The sequence below is a fragment of the Equus przewalskii genome, chromosome 1 (assembly GCF_037783145.1).
Source record: "Equus przewalskii isolate Varuska chromosome 1, EquPr2, whole genome shotgun sequence".
Taxonomy (NCBI): Eukaryota; Metazoa; Chordata; class Mammalia; order Perissodactyla; family Equidae; genus Equus; species Equus przewalskii.
In genome coordinates this window covers 46,287,040-46,308,818 of record NC_091831.1, presented here as the reverse complement: position 1 = coordinate 46,308,818, position 21,779 = coordinate 46,287,040, and the positions used below count along the sequence as shown (strand labels likewise).

Below are 21,779 nucleotides of genomic sequence, written 5' to 3'. Positions count from 1 at the left end.
GGTGATTAGCAGAGTTCTAGTATCAAAGTCTTCGATCTCTTTTTTTAATCTGAGCCCTTTGTAAGCCACTCCGTACCACTAAAGGGTCCGTCCCAATTCTAGTCCCAATTACAATTACAATCCCAATTACAGCATACAAGAATGAGAAGAAATTAACCTAGACCACTTCAGTCCAGAAAAGCAGGCTAGGTAGGGCTGAATAGGTAAAATCACATGCCCCTAAAACACAAAGTAGCAGAGCTCTCAGAGGATAACAGAGCAACCGCTGCTGCAGACTTATGTGTTACACCTCGCTCTAGGTTCCAAAGAGCCTTTCTGCATTACCCCTGCTGTGTCAGTCTGTGATACCTCTCTGTATTCTTCCTAAACTGGGAAATAAGAAGTCTCTAAATATTGGGGAGGTCCAAAGAAAGGGCTTCCCCTAAAAAGCTGATTTTTTTTCAATGATTATCTATTTTAGATCATGCCATTCTAAGAAGAAGTTATCACTTTGGCTTTAGAGTTTAACCTCTTGCATGAATCCAAGTTCACAGCTCTGAGCTTATTCTTTCATACCTTTAGTAATAGATCTAGAAGTATTTTCTACTCTCTGGAAAAATAATGCCCTTCTTTCAGATGGACCAGGAGTATCCAATTTATTATATTTCTGCCCCACTGAAGTTTACCGATGTCAATGATCAAAATTAAGTATTTTCCCTTAAATCTTTGTGCATGTGTGTTATTATTATTGTTGTTAATGTTTTGAAAAACAAAAGCCAGCATGGTAAAAAATGCCTCAAGCCAATGTGATTGTTTTATATAGTAGGAGGCATTTTGGAACAAATGGTAATACGTCACCTAATGAAATCAGATTTTATCTTTCCATATTTTTCTCCACCATGGTTAATTATCATCTATAGTATAGTTAATTGTCTCTAACAGTTTTACCTATTTGTGGGATTCAAAAATCTTGATTTCAAGAAGCAGAACAAATGTTTCCCATTTTAAGCTCTTCTTTAACTTGATGTTTTCCCGAAAAGAATAACATCGCAGTCAAGTATTTACAATCTCTTTCAGAGTTAATGTCCTCAGTGATTCAGAATGAATATAAATGATAAATACTTCAAGTTAGTTGAAATTTAAGGTGACTTTTGTGGATCGGTAAACTGACCAAATCCTTCAGTACCCTTATTTTGTTGTTTTTTAAACTTCCAAAACTCATCCTTCTTATATGAGATAGAAATCTTCTAAAAGCATAATAGTTACTGATTATTGTTTTTATTTGCGTATCCCTCATTTCAAGACAGTTTATCTCTTATCAAGACTGCCTCATTTGTTTATAAGTGTAAATAAAATATGAAGGCTTTCACTGCGTCCATTCTTTATTTTCATGACGTTTTCCCTGTTATTTTGTCACTTCTTTTCAGCTCTCTTGTTTGATTTGTGTTTACGGAAGCCGTGTTTACAGTCCATTTTATTTAGCTCTTGTGCAGTATGTTTTGTATGAAGAGTACTTTATGAGTGTGGCATCAGTCACCTTGGCCTAATAAATGTTTTACTGAACAGACTTCCAGCATTCATAATCCTATTTAGAAAATAGCACTTTTGAGTTTGGGCCTTAAAGGAGAATTTCACCTCTATAGTCCTTTGTTTTATAGTTTGTTTTGCTTTTTCCACTTCCTCAATTACAAAATTCAGGTAAAAAGTGTTTTGTTTTTTTACTGAAGAAACTGTAGAAGTATTTCCTTTATTGAATTCAAGGGATTTAACTATGTAGTATATATATAGAGAGAGAGAGAGAGAGAGAGAAAGGTATTTGAAAACAATAATCAGGGTGTATATTTTCGGAATAACAGTGGTCAGTAAATCCCCAAAACCTTAAGAATGAGAGTTTTGGATTTAGACTGGCCAGATTTATATCATGGTTCCACGACTCAATATCTATTCTTTTTCCATCAGGTCAAATAATTTCTCTTATTCTAGGTTCCCTCCTTTGTAAAAGGGGATACCTCTCTCATAATATTCTTATGAGTAAAACTCGATATGATCCATGAAATTACTTAGCACAGTGCTTGAAATAGTAAACTCTCCCCAAGTTTTGTTGTTAATAATTGTATGACTATTATTCATTAATATATTGCAAGGAAAATGATGTTGGTACTTTTACATCCACGTGAACTTCTACTTTCTCTTTGTGGAGGATGTGAAGGAAGTACAGTGATGACTAAACTTTATTGCCCAGAATGGTAATACACTTTTGATACATTCCAGTTTTAGAAGTAAGTCAAATTTCCTACATGAGCTGATGTAGAAAAATTGCTTAATCTCCTGGGCACCAACACACTCTGACTGGCAGGGACTTCATAGTCACTGTGTGGATGAGGATTGTGTCACTGAATAGGAGCTCAGCAGGGCCCAGTGCCGAGATGGTTTAACAGTGTCTCCCATGGCAAGAGTGATAAGTGGCAACACAAGTTCAGTGTGTTTGCTGACTTTGTTCCAGACATGGTTCTTTCTCTTTGTTTTTTTTTTTTCCCCCATTCAAGTCCATTCTGATGGAAAAAGAGGAAATACGTACAGCAGCTGAGAAATTAAAGACATTCTTGAGTTCCTCCTGGAGTCGAAACAGAAACAAAACAGAGAAGGAAGAAAAAGCCAAAATACAGCCTCACTTCTACATTTCTCATTTCTGAAATGCTAAATTCTCCACCATCAGGTAATATTTAAGGAGCCACAAGAATTTCTGTATCATCACCTGCAAGAGAATCTAAACAATTAAATCTGACCTGGAAGTACTTTGAATTGTTTATCCTTTTCTGTGGCTGGGATTCTAGATTTCCTCTTACAGATATTCAAAATGAGTATCTATGATGGTCCTAGAGGACCATGTGGCTGGAACCAATGTTGAAAATATGTGAAACTGGGGATCTTGCTTTGAGGAATTTTCTACTTGTATAATTTATTCTTTCCTACTGGTACTTATCATGACCCTTATTTTAGGTACATAACGAATAATTCACACTAAGTTACAATCATTAAATTCACATTTTATTCATATCTTATTTCCCAGCATAAGGGATACCTAATGGTGACACTTCAAATGCTATGACAGACATACTTAATGAGAAGAGGATGTATCACCTCTGAAGTAATATAATTTAGTCAATAGATAACAATGATTACTATAATGTCAGCTCTACTTTTCCAGATAAGATTTCAATGGTTTTATTCCAACCACATAAAGGTAGAATTGTGTAGTGACTAAGATAGATCTGAGTATTATTAATTCCAGTATTGATCAGGCTAATTAAATACACAGGGCCTTAGTTTTATTATCTGTGAAAAGAAATTTCTTATTCTCCTAATAAAGTTGCTGTAGGGATTCAGAGATTATGTATGCATATATCTTATTTTACAGCCTGTCATATATCAAGCACTCAAGATGGAATCAATTATTAATTGTAATATAGCCTTTATCATCTTGCTTTAGAGATAATAAAAACAGTGGCCCAGAGACTCATATTGTTTATGCCCAGGGATGCCCATTAATTTAGCTGAAGAGCTGGGCAAGAACCCAGAAATACTTAACTCTAGGACAGTAAAATCATATTGGTCCAAAGAAACATTTGGTGTATAGTAGTAAAATGGGAGATCCTGAAAATAAATTAGAAAATGTATGACACATCTTGGTTAACCAAAGATATTATGATCACTATTGTTAGAAATAAATTATTCAAAAAAATAATTTGCTTGAGAAGGTGAAAATCTTACTGACAAATATATATTAATGTTTCAGCCTGTCAATTACCAGTCTTTTTTTTTGGTAAAGTTCAAAAAGTTGGAACAATTTAACACATTTTTATTTCAGTTTATTAAATTCGGCTAGTAACCAGAATGATTTAATAAGGTAATATTATCTAGAAAGTCTGTCCCAAAGTCAGATTCTATCACATTTTCTACATCTTTCTATAAGTTCTGAGAGTTTGACTCATCCTTTACTTTCATGTGTCAGATATTCTTTTTGATATATATACATACAGACACATGCACACACATATAATTCTGGAAATTATATTATTTTGAAATGAGGAAATCCCATATGTGTTTGGGAAAGGCCTATGGAATAGAAGCCTTAACTTCAGAGGTTATAAATGGAACCAACCTCAAAAGTGCAAAGATTAGAAAGGCTCTCTGATGCCAATTGCCATTCGTTAAGTCCTCACTTCCTCCCATCAGTTCTATTTGTCTTCAATGTTTCCAATAACTGAATTTTTATCACTCTGTTTTCTAATCCACATCTCATTTGCACTCTATAATTCCTGATGGTAAATAAAATACAATTCCGAAGTGCCAGTTCCCAAAAGGAGGGTGCCTCACAGCTTTCCAACAGTGAGGCATTTTCTTTCTGTTTCACTATCAACATATTCTTTTTTTTTTTTTTTTTTTTGAGGATGATCAGCCCTGAGCTAACATCTGCCAATCCTCCTCTTTTTGCTGAGGAAGACTAGCCCTGAGCTAACATCCGTGCCCATCTTCCTCTACTTTATATGTGGAATGCCTACCACAGCATGGCTTGATGAGCGGTCCCATGTCCTCACCTGGGATCCAACCTGGGGGACCCCAGGCCACCGAAGCATAACGTGTGCACTTAACTGCTGCGCCACCAGGCTGGCCCTCAAAATATTCTTATTTATGTTTATCTGAAAATTTCTTTAGCTCAGGGATTTTACATTACACTTATTTATCTGATTGTACACCAATTCCTTTTGGTTTATTATTATATTGTTCTATTTCTGTGAAAAATGTTGCTGGAACTTTGAGAGGGATTGCATTAAATCTGTGGATCATGTTAGGAAGTAAGGACGTTTTAACTATGTTAATTCTTCCAATCCAAGAGCACAGAATATCTTTCAATTTCTTTGTGTCTTCCTCAGTTTTTTTCAACAAGGGTTTATAGTTTTCACTGTGAAGCTCTATCAACTCTTTGGTTAAGTTTATTCCTAAGTATTGTATTCTTTTTGTTCGATTGTAAATGGGATTGTATTCTTAATTTCTCTTTCTGTGACTTTGTTGTGAGTGTATAGAAACAGAACTGATTTTTGTATGCTGATTTTGTATCCTGCAACTTTACTGTATTGATTTACTATTTCCCAAAGTTTTTAGTGGATTCTTTAGAGTTTTCTACATGTAAAATCATATCATCTACAAAGTGACAGTTTCACTTCTTCCTTTCCAACTTGGATCCCTTTTATTTATTTTTCTTGCCTGATTGCTCTGGCTAGGACTTCCAAGACTGTGTTAAATAAGAGTGGTGAAAGTGAGCCTCCTTGTCTGGCTCCTGTTCTTAGAGGGATAGGTTTCAGTTTTTCTCCATTGAGATTGATATTAGCTGTGAGTTTGTCATATAGGGCCTTTATTATGTTGAGGTACTTTGCTTCTATACCCATTTTAATGAGGAACTTTATCATAAATGGATTTTGTATCTTGTCAAGTGCTCTCTCTGCAACTATTGTGATGATCATGTGATTTTTATTCTTCATTTTTTTAAATATGGTGTGTCATGTTGATTGATTTGTGGATGGTTGAACCATCCCTGCATCCCAGGAATAAATCCCACTTAGGTCATGGTGTATGACCTTTTTAATGTATTGCTGTATTCAATTTGATTGTATTTTGTTGAGGATTTTTGCATCAATGTTCATCAGTGATATTGGCCTGTAATTTTCTTTTTTTGTGTTATCCTTGTCTGGTTTCAGTATCAGGATAATGTTGGCTTCATAGAATGAGTTAGAAAACTTCCCCTCCTCTTCAATTCTTTGGAAGGGTTTGAGAAGGATCGGTATTAAATCTTCTTTGAATGTTTGGTAGCTGTCCAGTAGGTCTCCAGAGAAGCTGTCTGGTCCTAGCCTTTTATTTTGGGAGGTTTTTGATTATTATTTCGATCTCCTTACTGGTGACTGGTGCATTCAAGTTCTCTATTTCTTCTTGATTCAGTTTTGGAAGGTTGTATGTTCTAAGAATTTATCCATTTCTTCTTGATTATCCAATTTGTTGGCATATAGCTTTTCATAGTATTCTCTTATAATCTTTGTATTTCTGAGGTGTCCATTGCAATTTCTCCTCTTTCATTTCTGAGTTTGTTTATTTGAGCCTTCTCTCATTTTTTCTTGGTGATTTTAGTTACAGATTTGTCAATTTTCTTTGTCTTTTTAAAGAACCAGCTCACAGTTTCATTGATTTTTTTCTATCTTTTTTTAGACTCTATGTCATTTATTTTTACTCTGATTTTTATTATTTCCTTCTTTCTACTGATTTTGGGCTTTGTTTCCTCTTCTTTTTCCAGTTCCTTTAGGTGCACTGTTAGATTGTTTATTTGAGACTTTTCTTGTTTGTTGAGGCAGACCTGTATTGCTATAAACTTCCCTCTTAGAACTGCTTTTGCTGTATCCCATAAATTTTGGAATGTTGTATTTTCATTTTCATTTGTCTCAATGTATTTTTTGATTTTTCCTTTGATTTCTACATTCACTCTGCCGTTGTTCAGTACCATTTTGTTTAATCTCTACATATTTGTGGCTTTTCCAATTTTCTTCCTGTAGATGATTTCTAGTTTTCTACCATTGTGGTCAGAAAAGAAGCTTTGTATTATTTGAATCTTCTTCAATTTATTGAGACTAAAACAAGTCCATAAAACAATGGCCTAATATGTGATCTATCCTGGAGAATGTTTCATGTGCATTTGAGAAGAATGTATATTCTGCTGTCTATTTCTCCTTTTATGTCTGTTAATTGCTTTATATGTTTCATGCTTCTATGTTGGGTGCATAGATATTTACAAGTGTTCTTATCTTCTTATGGATTGTTTCCTTTACTGTTATGTAGTGCCCTCCTTTGTCTCTTGTTACAGTTTTTGTTTTAGGGTCTATTTTGTCTGATAGTATTTCTATCAGCTTTCTTTTCATTGCCATTTGCATGGAGTATCTTTTTCTATCCTTTCACTTTCTGTTTGTGAGTGACTTTATGTCTGAAGTGTGTCTCTTGTAGGTAGCACATATATGTGTCTTGTTTTTTTCATCCAGTCAGTCACCCTCTTCCTTTTGATTGGAGCATTTAGTCCATTGACATTTAAAGTAGCTATTGACAAGAATGTACTAATTGCCATTTTTTTTCTTTTTTTCTGGGTGTTTTAGTAGTTCTTCTATGTTCCTTTCTTCTTCTCTTGCTCTCTTACCTTATGGTTTGTTGGCTTTCTTTAGTATTACATTTGGGTTCCTCTCTCTTAATTTTTTGTGTATTTATTATAGGCTTCTGGTTTGTGATTTCCATGAGGTTCATATATATTACCCTATGTATATAGCAATCTACATTAAGTTGGTAGTCTCTTCAGTTTGACCTCTTGCTAAAGGCTCTACTCTTTTACTCATCTACTGGCACATTTTATGTTTTTTGATATCATATCTGTCGTCTTTTTTTGTATGTGTGTATCTGTTACCCTCTTATAATGGAAATAATTTTAGTACTTTTGTCTTCATATTGACCTTCATATTAGTTTTATAGGTGCTTCATCTGCTACTTTTATTGTATATTTGCCTTTACCACTGATTTTATTGCTTTCTTTTTTTGATGATTGTCTTATTTCTATTTGTGGTCTTCTCTTTTCCACTTAAGTAAATGCCTTTAGCATTTCTTGTAAAGCTAGTTTCTTGGTGATAAACTAGTTTAATTTTTACTTGTCTGGGAAATTCTTTATCTCTCTTGACATTCTGAATGGTAACCTTGCCGGGTAGAGAGTTCTTGGCTGTAAGTCTTTTCCTTTTAGCACTTTAAATATATCATGCCACTCCTTTCTAGCATGTCAGGTTTCCGCTGAGAAGTCGGCTGATAGCCTTATGGGGTTTCCTTTGAATGTAACTTGTTGCCTTTCTCTTGTGACTTTTAGGATTCTATCTTTAACTTTAATTCTTGGCATTTTAATTATAATGTGTCTTGGTGTGGGCCTCTTTGAGTTTGTCTTGTTTGGTGCTCTCTGTGCCTCCTCTACCTGGATGGCTGTTTCCTTCCTTTGATTAGGAAAGTTTTCAGCTATTATTTCTTCACATAGATTCTTGCCCTTTGTTTCTCTCTTCTCCTTTGGGGATACCTATAACACAGCTTTAATTGCACTTGATGTTGTCCCAGAGGTCCCTTATACCATCCTCATTTTATAAAATTCTTTTTTTTTGCTTTGTTCAGCTTGGGTGATTTCCTCTGTTCCATCATCCAGCTCACTGATCCTTTCTTCTGTATCATCTACTCTGCTATTGAGACCCTCTAGTGAAGTTTTCATTTCCGGTGTTGTATTATTCCTTGCTAAGTGGTTCTTTTCTATATTTTCCAATTCTTTGTTGAAGTTCTCAGTGAGTTCATCCGTTCTTCTCCCAAGATCAGTGAACATCCTTAAGACTATTCATACTCTTATCTAGTAGATTGTTTTTTTCTGTTTATTTCAGTTCTTTTTCTGTGGTTTTTTCCTGTGCCCTTACTTGCAACATATTCCTTTGTCTCCTCATTTTGTCTCTTTCTTTGTGCTTATAACTACGTATTAGGTAGTTCAGTTACATCTCCCCATCTTGGAGAGGTGGCCTCATGTAAGAGATGACTTATCAGGCCCTCTCATCACCAGTTCCAAATGTTCCAGGAGTGTCCTCTGTGTGGGCTATCTGTGTCCTTCTGTTATGGTGGGGCTCCTCTGTTGTTGCCCATGAAGGCTAGTCTGTCCCCCTGGCCAGCGAGTTTTAATGCTCAGCTTGTGTGGCTACTATGGTCCTTTCAGTCACTTTATGAGACATGGGGAGCAGTAGGACAGTTGGCTGCTGGGTCTATTTGCACATTCCTGTTGCAGTTTTTCTGTTAAGTGAATAAGCCCCCATCATGGCTGGTTGCTATGCTCAGGGGCTTATAGTTGCTATAGGCCTCTGGCCTGCAAGGCTGTTGTCAGCTCTCTCAGGTTTGCAGCTGAGCCCCAGGTCTGGGAGCAGCCAATTGTTTCAAGCTTTGAAGGTGGGGGCCAATACCCTATGTGGCTGTTTGAGAAGCACAAGTCTGCCTCAGCTATCAGGCCCCACTGCCCACAGGGACACACAATCCATCAACACAGTCCTTCCTCATGCATGCACCCCAATCTACTGAAGTGGAACAAGTTTCCTCACTGCAAAGGCCCCTCACACTCCACCAATGCAAGCCTGCCTTTCGCACATACCCTGCCCCACCAAGGTGGACCCAGTCACCTGCTTGCAGAGGTTCCAGGGATCCCACCTATACCCACCCACAAGTTGCCCAAGGATCTGCCTTTGGGTGGGTCTAGTCCCTAGGGCTGGCTGCCTGCCCTGGCTGGCCTGGATTAAACTGTTGCTCTACGGGGTGTGCCAGACCCCTCCCCTAACAGGCCCGGGGAAGAATTCCAATGGCATCTGCCAGCACTCCACACAGAATAATGGCCTCTGCCAATGTCTGAGCCCCTGAAGAGGTCTTATCTCTCACCAAGATGCACCCAGAGCCTATCAGGTGAGTCTCTTTCCACCAAAGAACTGTGCACCTTTTTTTCTGGTGATTTTAGGTTGCTTTCAGAAATGGGTGAATTTGTGAGTGGGCCCTTTAAGAACAGGCTTTTCTTCTCTTATACTCTGATAGTTTTTCTGGGTGTATTCCCAGTTGTAGTCAATAGCCAGCAAAGCCAGGTATTATGGCACTTGTCTCAGTTGTTATGAGTCCAAAAGCTGCTTATTGTGGTAATGCTTCCCCGCTCAGATCCCAACTCCTCCAGCGAAGGCTTTGTACCATAGGTTTGCTCCCAGCTGGCCATTAAGCATTGTAGGTCAAAGTTGCCTTTTTCTCTCCAGAAAGTAATTTCTGCTTTTTATCCAGTTTTCAGTTCTCTTTTAGGGGTAATTGTTCCAAGATTAGTGGTAAATTCAGTGTGTCTGTGGGAGGAGGTGAATTCAGAGTCCACCTATGCCTCCATCTTGATACTATCCTCCACATATTATATTTATATATGTATTTAAAACCACAGAATACATTTGCAATTCTTTTCTTTTTTGCTTTCATCAGTCAACTTAAAAAACACATAGAAAATATTTTATATTTGCCTACATATTTACAACTTGTGGTACTTTCAAGTCCTTTTGGAAGATTTAAGGTTGCTTCTGGCATAATTTTCCTTAACTTACAGGTCTTAATTTAACATTTATTGAGTGGAAAATCTTTATTTCACTTTATATATATTTGCTAGATACAGATTGACTGTTTTCTTCATCACTTTAAAGGTGCCATTCCACTTTCTTCTGGCATGCATTTTTCTGCTGAGAATTCTGTGATATTTCTTATCTGTTTTTCTATATTTGTAATATGGCCTTTTAACTCGTTTCTTTTAAGAGTTTCTGTTTGTAATTCCTTTGCTGCAATGTGTGTTAAAGTGGTTTTCTTTCTGTGTATCTGGCCTTGATTTGTTGAGTTTCTGCAACTTGGGTTCATAATTTTTCAAAAAATTTGGAAGAATGTTGACCATTATTTCTTCAGTTATACATATTTTGAAATGCATGATAATATTTCAAAGTTCAATGAGTGTTTATTTTTTCTCAACATATTTTTCCCTCCCTGCTTTAGTTTGAATAGTTTCAATTTCTGTATATTCTGTACAAGATCATTGATTTTATCTTCTGGAGTACATAATAGCCCATCCAGTGAATATGTAATCTCAGAGATTGAAATTTTTCTTCTCTAGAATTATTTTTTAAAATATTTCTTAAATTCCTAAGTTAATTATGATTCAATTTTTATTTAAATCTTTGAGTATATTAATAATAACTGTTAAAATACTTGTCTGCCTATCCTTACATCTCTGTCATGTCTGTTTTTTTTTCCCCTCTTGTTTATGGTTTATCTTTTCCTAACTCTTTTATGTTTAATAATTGTATTAATAAACAATTAATAAACACTTGTATTAATTTATGTATTTATTAATATGATTTTATGATCATAATGTTACATGATTGAATGTCTGAGTTTAGTCACCTTCCTTCTGTGTGTGTTGAAGATTATTTGTCAGTCAGCTTGATTCTTTTGAGGTGTTTTTTTTAACTTTGAATAGGTCTAGAGTAGCTTTTGCTCTAGTTCTACGTTAGTGCCACTACTAAAGCATTATCCTGCTGAGGTCTCTATTAAATACTCTGGTGTTCATCAAAGTATGTTCATCAAATGATTGTAGCTCAAATTTCTTCCATCCCTGTATAAAGTTCTGTGAATTGCTCAGCTTATAATTTTTCAGTTACTCTTTGCTTTGCCTTATAAAATTGTACCCTCTGCAGATGTCATTTCTTATGATCTAACAGACTAAACATGGCCCATAAGACTGTTACAGCTCTTTCTGTTATATCTTCTTCCTCTTATTTACTCTGCACTGTGAATTCTAGTTGCTTCGGTCTCCTCTACATCTGACTTGATTTTTCTCAATTTGGAGAGATTGCCGGGTTCTGTTTGTGGTGCCCCTCTCTGCTATACACAAGAAATGCCCTCCATGCAGAAATTCAGGGGAATTATAGGGTTTATAGCACCTTTGTCACTGACTAGAGTTATGTGTTACATGTTTTGCAATATCTGCAACTTTTCCCATATTTTTTCCAATTTCACTTGTTTTTGATATCAGGATAAATCCAATACCAAATACTCTGTTGTTAGCAGTGAAAAACATCCTCTAAGTGTTCTTGTTGGTTATACTGTTTTCATTGTGAATTGAAAATTTCTATGCATTATAAGTGATTTCCCTTCATAAGTATTATCAGAAAAATAGACACTAATTGTGACAGTTATCTGTTGTAAAAAATCATTCTGCCAAATTAAAACTCTTAAAATTTACTGTCTTAACCAATATAAGCATATTTTTAATTTCATGAGTATTTGATACCTTTATAAAGTTTAAAGCTGGAGTTAAAATATAAAGTTATTAGCTATAATTCAGATATTTTTCTCTACCAGTTTTCCATGTGAAGTTCCCAGAGGACATCAGATCAAAATATTGCAAATAACCTCAGAAAAACTTTCTAAATTCCTTGATGATGAATATTTTTACTTAATTTTTCTTTGAATGCTATAGTTTTGTAATGAACTAAATGCTGATTTAGTTCAATGAACTAGTTATGCAGAGCACAACTTCAATATGTGGTGTCTGTCAGTGTCATCCATAATCCTGCTAACTGTCAAACAGGGAAGGCAGATTTTTCATAACATTTTCCCATGAGGCATATTCTTCTCAGTATTTTATAAATGACTTATTATGCGTGTAACTTCACTTACCTTATATTAAATTCACATGCATTTTGATAAAAATTGCTGTCATTGAATTCTATTTTCCATAGTAATAACCATCCTCTTTGACTTGTGTTTCAGTAACTTTAAAAACATTTTTCCTTTTACAGGAAAGTAGTATTTTCAGTATTATCTTCTTAAAGTTACAATTAGAATGTGAAATTCATATAGCCTCAGATAAGAGAAGTTAATCTCTGAAGAATTTAAAATGTTCTTAGAATGATTTGAAATTTGTGAGATGTATTTAGATGTTAATGCATATAAAATATGCATTTACATATTTATGTATTCATTACATATGTATATATGCATATTTATATCTGCATAATTTTATATATTTATATTTATAAATGCATTTATATATAATTATGTATAATTATATATTATATAATATATATAAAGTAAATATATTATTTATATTATATATGAAAATGCAAATATTTATATATGCATTAACATCTAAATGTGTATATATATATAAAATGATATTTCAGAATTTTAAAAATGTCAAATAATCATATGAGGTTTTAATAAAACTGTAGTGTCCTATGTTCTCTTTCTCTATCATATCCTTTTCCCCAGAGGCAATTGTTTTCTATTCTTTTAGCCAATTATTCCCATATTCCTCCATATCTTTGAACAATGTGCTTACATTTCTATTATTCGACCTTTAATTTATAGATATTATCTATTGATTTTTTTTGCTATTATGAAAGATTAGAATTTAGCATCCCTCAAGAACTCCACACATACTTTCCAGCACTAATCTTCCCACTATCACTGTGTCATAAATTTGATCACTGTGCAAGTTTATTATCACCAAAGAAAAGATATACAGAACTGTGCCACGCTGTATCCTGTGATTGCTTGTCATTTCCTTCATAACATTTTGTTTTTTCTTGGTAACATTGATCTTTTATGTTTCCACTTATTTAGTTTTCTATGTCCATATCATAAATTCAACCCATGACTTTCAATTTTTTAAAGCTTCTTTTTAATAAGTGCTGATAGATTAGATAATCTATTAATTTATTATATTTGAAGAAATCTCTCTCAGAGCCCTCTAACCACTTGACTCTCACTTAATGCCTTCCTTAGCTTGATGCAGAGTTGTCATATAAGTATATTCCTTCAACACTGTTCTGGAAATTGCTCTTGTCTGTTATCCATTTGAATTGCCTTTTTTGAAACCTATGACTACTTTATTCTCATTTATTCCTTTATTATAGTGTAAAATATCCTCCAATATCTTGCTGAGATAGGGTCATTGGGTAGCAAAGTTTCTGAGACTCCATATGTATGAAAATACCTCTATATGCCCGGCCTGTCAAACATGTAAAGGTAGTTTGGTTGAATATAGACATATAGTCTGGAAACATTTTTCCCACAGAATACAGAAGGCGTGTTCCATCATGATCTACCTTTGAGTGTTGCTGTAACTCCAATGCCATCCTGATTCGTGATCCTTTATAGGAAACTGTACAATGGAACATTTTCTTCATCCTCAGTTCTGAAATTTCACCTTGATGGACTATTCTGTGGATTAATTTTCATTTAATTTGGCGAGTACTTAGATTACCATTATAATCTAACAATGTCTATATTTTAAATCTGGGAAATATATTTGAATTGTTATGATTATTACTTTTAATTGAATTTTTTTTGGAGAATGTATTTTCACATGCAGTTGTAATGCCATATACATGTTACCTATTTCCCCTCGATGGTAAGATTTTGCAAAACTATAGTATAATGTCACAACCAGGATATTGGCATTTATATAATCAGATAATTTTATGTAGATTTCCCCATTTTACTTGTTCTCATGTGTACGTGTTTAGTTCTATACAGTTCTGTCACATGTGTAGTTTCATGTGTCCATCACCACAGTCAAGATACTAAACAGTTCCATCAACACAAGCGTTTTTTGTGTTTCCCTTTTATAATTCTATCAACTTCCCTTCTACATCTCTCCCGTCTCTTACTTCTAGCAAGCAACAATCTGTTCCTTATAAATTTTTTCATTAAAGATCTTTCATAAATGGAATCAAAGAGTATGTAACCTTTTGAGATTGGCTTTTTTCACATAATGTTATCTCCTGGAGACTCATCCAAGTCGTTGCCTCTATCAATAGTTTGTTCTTTTTGTTGTTTCTGAGTAGCATTCCATAGTATGGATGAGCCACAATTTGTATAACAATGCACCTGCTGAAGGACATCTGAATTGCTTCCCTTTTTTGCCTATTAAAAACAAAGCTCCTCTGAACATTTATGTATAGGTTTTTGTGTGAAAATAAATTTTCCTTTCTCTAGGATAAATGCCCAAGAATGTGCTTGCTGGATCATATGGTAATTACAATTTTAGCTGTGTAAGAAACTGTCAAACTGCCACAGCGACTGTAGTATTTTACACCCCCACGAGCAATGTGTAAATGATCCAATTTCTCCAATTCCTCACCAGCATTTGGTGTATCATGCTTTTTTTGTTTTAGCCGTCCTGATAGGTATGCAATGAGATCCCAGTCTTTGTATTTACTTGGTCATTAATGATCTTGAACCACTTTTCACGTGCATAGTTACCATTCTTAGATTCTCCTCAGTGAATTGTCTGTCTTCAGTTCTGACAATGAAATGAAATTTAAAGTTTTGCTTTGAGATAGCTCTAATGAACTATGGTGATTTATTGTTTAAGTTTAGCTTCAATCCAAAGCTCTGTAAAAAGCCCCAGGTATAACTTCTGCATCATAAGATCCCTGTTACTGAGGTAGACAGTGGCATCTTTTTCCTTCTCCACCCTCCTGATCTCTGCTTCTCATCAGTGAGGAAGAAGATGATTCCATGATGCCATTTCCAGAAGAGCAGGGTGTTGGGATTCACAGTATAATAATGAAAGAACGCTCATTTTCTTTGATGTTTCAAGTTACTGGGCAAAATTCACTTATGTGGAATCTTACTGCCCTTAGTATCAGTTCTTAAATAGGAAAGAGAATATTGGTGCCAACTCTTTCTTGATACATTTGATACACCAGACATTCTAAGACATATTATTAATATAGGTGAAGCCAGATTAGACTCCCACTCAGCCATCCATTAGAATAGCTTCATCTCCTTTCTTCCACTAAAAGATATTCTAATAATCCAGAATTAATAAAATACTTCAAGTTTAGAAACAAGTTAAATAAGCCAAGATAGTTATTAGTCAGTGGTTCTATGATTGATCTAGCTATAGGAGGAAACCTTCTAGCCACCAAGTATAATTGTGTAGGAAGCTATTGAAAATGAGATTTCCTGTACCCTAATATAGGCCTATTAAAACATAAATTCTGGGGGCAGACCCCATGAAACCATATTGCTCTAAGGCTTCCCAGATGGTGTAGATAGGTTTGGAAAACATTGACTTTGAATCCAAACAGGATACAAATTCAGAAACAGAATATCTGTAGGATATAAAAAATCCAAGAAATAAGGATCAAAATTATAAGCAGAGAGCTGGAGCTTATGGTAAAACTACTGTGGTATTTTCCAAATCACTGATTTTTTAATAATAGTTTTATATGTATCTGATAGGATGCTGTTATTTGGCTCCCCTGAAAGGAATATAACCCCCAATGGTGGTGGCTCTTCATCTAAAAATCGACTTTTTATTCTCAAGATGAGTTTGCTCATGGATGTAAATGAATCCTCACTGGTTATGAGAGTCAATGAGTCTTATGAGATGGAATTGATTTCTTGGCTACTTTAATATGTTAGACTTTATTGACCCTGGGGTGAATGAAAAAGGCTTGGGAGACAAGTGATTACTTTGGCTGAGATAACTGGCTTTCATCCCTCTAGAAATCGCCAACAAGCAATGAAATTTGCTAAGATGGCTATACAGTGGTCCCACATCTCTCAGAGTTTTTGAATATAGCGTAAGGTTTAATGTCTTGAAAACAATGTGAGAAAATATCTGTTAGAATTTATACGTATGTATATATTCTACCCTATCCCATTAATATATACAGAAGACCATTCAGAATAGAAATCATGGAAATTTAAAACAGCTGAGCAAGACAATAGTGCATATACCTTGGGAAAAGTGTTCTTTTGAACATTTTTGTTCCTGGTACAGTTTCTATTATAAGAGCTTGCAGAGTTACTTTCTTCAAAGAAAGAAAATTTGTTTAGATATATACTAATTTCTGCATTCTATATAATGGTCCCCATAAGAAAAAAATATTTTTCATCAGGGTCCCAAATATTTGCTGTTATATTTAAAGTGTATAAATACACTTTTCTACCTAGATAATGTGCACATTATAAAATACTTAAAATATAACTTTTAAAATAAGGAGATAAACTTCACATAGGTAGAAGTTAACATATTTTCTTCTGAAAATCCTATAATAATGCCTGGGAGCATGTGTCCAAGACCGGGGATTATTGGAAAGAACAAACAAAGAAGTGCGCTTTTAGAGGAAATACATCACACTAGGCAGAATAGGACCACACTGGTTGTCACAGATGACTGGTCCACTTAGAGATGACCTAGCTGACAGCATTATTCATACCTTATGATGTGGCATTTTCATCCCTTTCCTGCTATAAAAAAGTAGTATATTATTAATTCACTTTCTATTTATATTTAACACATAGGATGAATTAATTCTGCCTGTAACTTATAAGCTATTTTCTTACTCACTATCTGTGTTTACCACATCTTCTGAGTTTCCATTTGAATGTATAAGATACTCGATTACTCACTATCTATGCTTAACCTTTTCTCTGAATTTCATCAGTCCTATTTCTTCTTCTTGTTTATAATAGCCTAATCCAAAATTGCCAAATAATACAGCAAATATATATTGTACCCACTCCTAAAATATTCAATTAACTAGCTCTAGTACATTATTACTAATAAGTTTAAAACTATCTATTACTAGTATAAAACAGCATCTTTATAGGATTCACATCATCAGTGTAAGTTCAAACACTCAAGCCCATCCAAAGTTCCAACGGTGAGGATACGATTGTCTTTCCCAATCATGGACCACTGGGTACCTACTTAACAGTGACATTGTGGGTCATAGCACAGATGTACGTTTAACGTTATTTGAAAACACTAAAGAGTTCTGCAATGTGGTTGTACCATTTTGCACTCACATCAGCAAGTTATGAGATTTCCAATTGCTTTACATCTTAGCCACATTGTGTTGCCAATCTTTTTTATTTAAGCTACTCCAGCAGGTTTAAAGTGGTATCTCATTGTGGTTTTAATTAGAATTTCCTGCTGATTAATCATGTTGAACATCTTTTCTCATGTTTATTGGACAGTCATCATCTTGTTTTGTAATAGTCTGTTCAACTCTATGCCCAAGTTTTAAATTTAGTAGTTATCTTTTTCGTTAACATTCTCATAAGCATCTTCTCATGGGTTGTTGGCCATCTGTATATCAGTTGAAGTGTTTGTCCAAATATTCTATACTTTTCTTATTGAGTTGTTTGTGAATTTATTCTTTTTCTCCAGCTTTATTGAGAAATAATTGACAAATAAATTTGTAAGATATTTAAAGTGTACAAGGTGATGATGATGTATGTATGTATTGTGAAAGGGTTGTGGACTTATTCTTGAGTTGAAAGAGTTCTTTATGTATTCTAGATACAAAACCTTTGTCTGATATACATGCTGAAAATATTGTTCCCAGATCATGGCTTGTATATTCGTCTTCTGCAGTTGTTGGGAGTAGTGTTCTATAAATGTCAATTAGGTCACTTGGTGATACCTTCTATACTTTATTGGTTTTTGTTCTGCTTATTCTATCAATTATTAAGACAGAGTGTATGAGTATGCAAATTAGACTGTGAATTTGTCTAATTTTCCTTTTAAGTTCTGTGAATTTTTGACAGTTTTTAAAGATTTTGTTTTATATGCACACATTTAGAGTTTTTTATTTTCTTTTTATGGGGGGCTGGAGTGGAGTGAGGTGGACTTTGATTATCATTTTGAAATGTCCTTCTATATATGTAGTAGTACTATTTAACTCGAAGGGTATTTTTTCTGATATTAATGTAACATCAGTTTTCTTATGCTTAGTGTTTCTGTGGTATATTTTTTTCATGCATTTACTTTGATCATATCTGTCTTTATAATTAAGGTGTGTTTCTTGTAAATAGCATATAGATCTTGCCTTTTATGGCTTTTTCTTTTAAAAAAAAAATCCAGAATGCTACTGTGTGTCTTTTCATTAGACTGTGGAGTCCGTTTATGTTCAATATAATTAATGATATAATTTATTTAAATCTCTTCTGGACTTTTGCCTTTAATTTATACCATTTATTTTTTGTTCTTTTATTCCTTATTTCCTGCTTTTTTTGTGATGAATTGCATAATATGTAGTATTACATTTCTTTCTCTCTCTCTCTATACACACACACACACAAACAAACATATGTATAAGTACACACACACACATATGTAACTATACCTCAGTGTATTCTTGTTTAGTCATTCCTTGAGAAATTACAATATGCATCTTTACGCTATCATATTCTACCATTAAATATGCTGTTACATGAACCACGTAAGAACATATGCCTATATAATTCTATTTATTCCCTTCCCACCCTTTGTGTTTTTATCTTATATTTTATTTATATATACATGCCACAAAACATTGTTGTATTTTTGCATCAAACAGCCAATATTCTTGATTATATTTATCTAGATATATACCTTTACCAGTGTCCTCCATTCTTCTCTACAGATCCAGGACTCCATCAGGCATCATTTCTCTTCAGTCTGCATTAACATTTCCTGAAGGTAAGTCTGTGGAAACAAATTATCACATCATCTGTCTGTTTGAAAATATCTTTATTTTGCTTTCCTATTTTTAAAGATAATTTCACTGGATGTAGAATTCTTGGTTGACAGGTTTTTTTACCTTCTTCATTTTTTTAAATAAATTTTCCATTTCTAGTATTTCCATTTGCTTTTGTTTTATAGTTTTTCTATCTTTGCTGAAATTTAAAATTTTTGGATAAGTTATCTAACCTTTTTACTATATCTTTATCACAGCTACTTTATTCTTTCCGTGTGATTCCAATATCTGAATGATTTCTTGTCCTGATTCTATTGATTTCTACTGTCTTGACCAATTGCCACTTTTTTTGGCTATGTCTTGTAACCTTCACTTATATGCCACACCTTATGTATAAAAGAACACAGCCTCTCTTCTGCCAGGCAGCTAGAGTGATATCTCAGTCAATCCAGGACTACGCTGGGAGGATCTGGGCTTTGTTACAACTTTGGTTCAGGTCTCTACCACTTTCGGATGCTTGGAGGCAGGATCAGGTCTTTCCCTTGGATAGGGTCAAAGCATTAAGTGCTAGTAAAATACTGGAGATCTGTCTATTGTCCACTGTGGAGAGTCCCACCCCCAGGCCTGTCGGAGATATTTTGGTAGCCCAGCTCCCAGATTTTTTGGTCACTGAGAAGTGACCGTTCCTCTCCTGTCCCTCCCCTGTTTTTGTTTTTGTTTTGTTTTTAACCTAAGGGGATCTCTTTCAGTTCTCTTGTTCCCTCCTTAGTGTTTCAAAGGCCTTTGTCCTACATTCTTTTAAGATATGTAATGTCTTGAAGGATTCTCCAGCCACATTGTCAGTTACAGTTTGTTCAAAGTTGGAGGTGCCTGTCATGAATTACACTCAGCTCTTCCACCTTGCTTCCACCTTCAGAAGCAACATTCTACTTGTGAAAAGCCTGTGCAGCCTCACAGCGATATCTCCTAGCTATTATTTGCTGCAGTCTCCTGCACAACACTTGGCTTTGGCCAAACTACCCTCCTCTGATGCACTTGGTGAAGACGCATATTTAAGATTTGGCAAGTGAGTACAGACTCACTTTATTAACGAGGCTCCTCAGGATTCTAATCTATCATGGTAGTCCACGTGTGGCAGTTCAAAGTTCCTTAACAGTTTGGGTGATTTTGCTGTCTCCTGTTTTACGGCACGTTTCTCTTCCTCACAAATCTACCAGGACTGAGAATAGTCCATGAGCCTCTTCTTTCATATGAAAGGCTTTTTGCTTTCTGAAGTTTAGTTTATTTAGATTTCTTTGTGTCTATAGATCTCTGATGAGGTTTTTAATGCTATGCTTTTGTAGCTTATCCAGCTTTTAAAAATTATTATTAAGGTAAGTCAATGATCTCTTTTGAATTCTTATCTCTGAGGTTAAGACTTGCTCTACTATATATATTATGGCTATGCCTTCCAGGGCATTGGGTTCAGCTGAATGAATGAATGAATGCATGCATGTGTGAACGAGGGCAAGATGCATTACCACACTCTGCTTGTAATATCCATAATACCTTACATTTAGATAATCATTTTCACTTTTAAAAGCACCTTTATACATTTAATATACATAAGTAGGTAATTATAAAGCTAATGTTTATTGCATCTCAACCCTGTGTGAGACACTAAACAAAGCACTTTATGCAAATTATATCGTTGGGTCCTCACAATCTATGGGTCTTAATTTTCTTATAACGGAGCAGGAAAATGAAGAACACGGAGGGTAAATAGAGGTAGCAGAGCTAGGATTTGAATTAGGAGTTTCCTGCTTAAAATATCCCTCTTATTAAGTACTAAAATACTGTTTCTCCACTTATTTGTACATGTTTCTCCTCTTGAGAAAACTGAGTGTGTGTTTATGTGTGTGTGAGAAAACTGTATGTGTGTGTGTGTGTATTTTGCACTAGAAAGTAGGATTCTAGGTCAGTAATTCATAATTCAAATTCCAGTAATATATTTCTAATTTCTGTATACCAAGAAAGGCCTAAAAAACAATCATATAACATTACTAAGAACAAAGACTATTCTAACCAACATATTCTAAAAATATTCTAAAAGTCTGAGGGGTCAAAGTGAAATCATAATCTGGTACTTTCTTCATTCTAATTACATTCTAATGTTATGACTCCCCTTTCCACCAAAAAAAGAGGCAAAAGAAACTTGGATCACAAAATGAAGATGAACTTCTGTGGATTTCAGCTTTAATATTTAAAATATCATAAAATAGAAACAGTAAGAGCATGATTGAAAGTATGTGTTGGGAATTATCTTTTTCATACTCTTTATCATTCCATTGAGTCACAAAAGTAGAGGGAGCAGTAGATTTAACCTTCCAGCAGAAACCCTTGGTTGTGGTAGATAGACTTAATTACCTCTTAACTGAATAAAACCTTTTTGGGGGCAATAAATGGGGAGAGGAAACCCTATGAGGGAAATACATGATTATTTCTGCTAATTTAGAATGGAAACATGGAAAATTTTCATCTAACATTGTACATACTCTTAACTTATCACAATATTTTATTTTTACTATAGGTCTTATTTCTACCTTATTTGTCACCTGTTATTTTAGAAAGATCTCTCCCAATCTAAATCTATACAGCTTAAAAAGGGAGCTTGTCTCTCCC

At 34.5% G+C, this 21,779-nt stretch overlaps 1 long non-coding RNA gene across 1 annotated transcript in view; it reads left to right on the top strand.

Annotated features, from left to right (window-relative positions):
• Positions 1 to 21,298, top strand: part of LOC139082025 (uncharacterized) — a 139,918-nt gene extending 118,620 nt beyond the window's left edge. Inside the window, exon 3 of the long non-coding RNA XR_011537680.1 lies at positions 19,065 to 21,298. This is a non-coding gene — a long non-coding RNA (uncharacterized lncRNA). The remainder of the gene's footprint in view (positions 1 to 19,064) is intronic.
• The last annotated feature ends 481 nt before the right edge of the window (positions 21,299 to 21,779 follow it).